Raw genomic sequence first — 2,870 nt, 5'->3', positions numbered from 1 at the left:
ATAACACAGTGAGTTCAGTGCATTGATTTATTCTCTATGGTTAAAGAAATTGCAATGATTTATTCATATTTATTATAAATAATCCTAATTACACATTTTGCTTCCGTGTTTGTGCTGTGTCACTAAAAATTCATTTTATTTTAGTTTTATACATCGATTAATGATCTGCAGAATCTGCTTATCATATTAGGTGTCCATAATTGTCACTTAAAGTCGAACTTTTCCAACTTGAAAGTGATTACATCCTTGCTTTACATACTTCATTTTTCTGAAAGAGAACAGGCAGATTTAGAATATAACAGGTGGCCATCTATAGATGGATACATTAAAAAAATGAAAAATTACATTTATGTGCAAACTTTCTAAACACGTTCTTTGTTACATTTGTGATAAATGGATTTGAAAGTAGATAAAACACGTTTGTGTCGGCCTTGGTTCATTAAAGTTATTGTCTTTAAATTAACTTTGTCTGTGTGTGTTTCAGGTCCTGCACTCCAAAAGACTGAATGAACGAGCATTGCAGCCATGGGTCACTGTGAGCATCACAGGGAAGGTTGAAGCCGCCCGCTGCACCTGTATGGCTGGAGTCGTGGAGACCTGCACCCGTGTCCCTGCTCTTCTGTTTAATGTAGTAGCAACAGTGTTGATCTGTGGCACAAGGACTGTTACAGATGAACCTGCATACTGGGTTCTGCTGGGTAATGTGACCAAGATACAGCCAGTGGTTGGCCATAAGATAGACTTCTCCTCTTCAGCTGCCCAAAAACAAGCCCTTAATCAAAACATGAACAGACCATCCGTAGTGACAGGTAAAAGAAACCGTCCTCAAAAAAGAAAAATCCCACCTGCTACTGTGGAGGAGTTGTCACCGTTACTGGATACACTGCTGGACACAGTAAAGCTGTGGGTTGTGGGAATGAACCATCATTTTTTATTTATCTAGGAGGTCTAGATTTATGCCAGAAGAGCACTGCCATGTAAATAATTTGCATTTACTGAATATGTACTTACTAAGTAACACTGTTCAAAAGTTGAATAAAGAAACAAACACATTTTTGCCTTTTTTTTTTAATTAAAACCACTTTATAGAACATCACATCAGTTACATGTAGAATCCATGTCCTTTATAGTTTACAAATGAAAAAATGTTTACACAAAATCATGATAGCATTTCCATAATATCACCCACTACTAACACTACTTAATTTACTGTTTCTTTTGAAAAATTACTGCTATATATACAGCACAAGACTTTTAAGAGTATTTAACAAGAGCAAGTTTCCTTTTTCCCTGGTTTTGCTACCACATTGTCCACCAAAACACAGCAAACCTTCATGATCTTATCCAGAAGGGTCACCTCTTCACCCTCACATGGAAGAAGTCATCTGATTGGCATGGTGGTTTGTTTGAAGCAGGGATTTTGGAGCGGCCCTTGTGTAGCGCTGGAACCCAGTCACGATGTGTTTCATCCATTTCATTGGCTGGTTTGCTGCAATAATGCCAAATAATTAACAACTCTATAAATAGAAGGTAGTTCTGCAAAATCACTCAGTAGGATGTTTGTTGTAATTTGCTATGAGCTCAGAGTGCATCGCAAATAAAACTAATAGGCTATAAAGAGTGATGTGAACATATCTATAACTTACTGGAATGAAAATGTCTGGAGCACCAACAGATATTTGGAGATGGAAGAGAACTGGATATCAGCTCGTCTCACAGCTGCTATCCAGGCTAGACGCCTTCTTTTGGTAACATCGATACACGAGCTGCCTCATGTTGCTTCCAGGTGGGGAAAGAATGAAAAGACTTTCCCCACCTTCCAGGTGGGGAAAGTCCAATGGTGGGGAAAACCATTTCAACCTTATTCCCTTGCCGGTCGTGCAATCTAACATTACAACCGACCACACAGCAAGTACTAACCATAGCTGGTGTTATCCGTGTGCTTTCACTCCTCTTTCGCTAGCGCTTTGTTTGGCCCAGAAACATGGCGTCTCAACCAAAAATCCTGACCATGCCCCCTCCCGTGACATTACACTCCAAAGCCCTATTTCCTATTTCCTTTCTATGTGCCATGATAAACGTCGGATCTGTTCCAAATGGGTCTCCGGGCATTTGGCGATCGTCACCGGGAATTCCCTCTTTACCATGTCACCTGTCGCCTCCTCCACCAAGCCGTACAACACTGTTCCCTCGGGATAAAGGACTTTCATCTTTGCTGGAAAAAGAGTTTGGAATCAGATTTTCTAGTCTTTTAACACGGATTTCACCTCTGCATATTCCCTTCGCTGCTTTAAAACCTCTGGTGCATAATCGTCCAACTAAACTGTCTTGCCTCAGTAGTGAAATCCACGCTTCTGCAGGTCAACTTCAATATTTCTTCTTTCATTCTGTAACTAGACATTTTGGCGATGATAGGCTTTGGGCTGTTAGCTTGGCATCCATCTCAATATGCAGTTTGAGCATCTCTGTTACTGCTTCCTCATTAGCTTGTACTTGAGTTTCAACATCCAGCATTCTTTCTTCTACCTCTTCCACTCTCTTTGTTTATTTTCTCTCTGATTTCACTCAGTTGTGCACAATTATCACGTCTGAATTCCCTTAATTCTCATAGAATGAGGTCCAAGCTTGCAGTGCTAGCATGTTCTCCTGCGTCTGCTAGCTTATCGCTGTCCTCGTGCTTTTTTTCTATACCTAAGCACCTTAAGACAAACGTGCTGCATGAATGTGTGTGAATGGATGAATGAGAATGTTTTGAGTGCTCAACTGAGTAGAAAGGCACCATACTGTAACGATTCGGTGCATTCACAAACTGTTATAAAAGGTAAAACATTTCTTCCCTCCTACCTTTGTTATTTTAACTGCTGGGTTTA

The 2,870-nt window shown here is 40.1% G+C and overlaps 1 long non-coding RNA gene across 1 annotated transcript; it reads right to left on the bottom strand.

Annotated features, from left to right (window-relative positions):
• Positions 1-778: 778 nt before the first annotated feature.
• On the bottom strand, positions 779-2,059 carry LOC146496806 (uncharacterized). The gene is made up of 3 exons (XR_014871116.1): positions 1,921-2,059; positions 1,647-1,779; positions 779-1,489 (listed from the first exon to the last, which is right to left on the bottom strand). It is a non-coding gene; the product is annotated as an uncharacterized LOC146496806 (long non-coding RNA).
• Positions 2,060-2,870: the final 811 nt, after the last annotated feature.

This window comes from Neolamprologus multifasciatus, chromosome 19, assembly GCF_963576455.1.
Source record: "Neolamprologus multifasciatus chromosome 19, fNeoMul1.2, whole genome shotgun sequence".
Classification (NCBI taxonomy): Eukaryota; Metazoa; Chordata; class Actinopteri; order Cichliformes; family Cichlidae; genus Neolamprologus; species Neolamprologus multifasciatus.
This window is presented reverse-complemented; position numbering and strand designations above follow the sequence as displayed.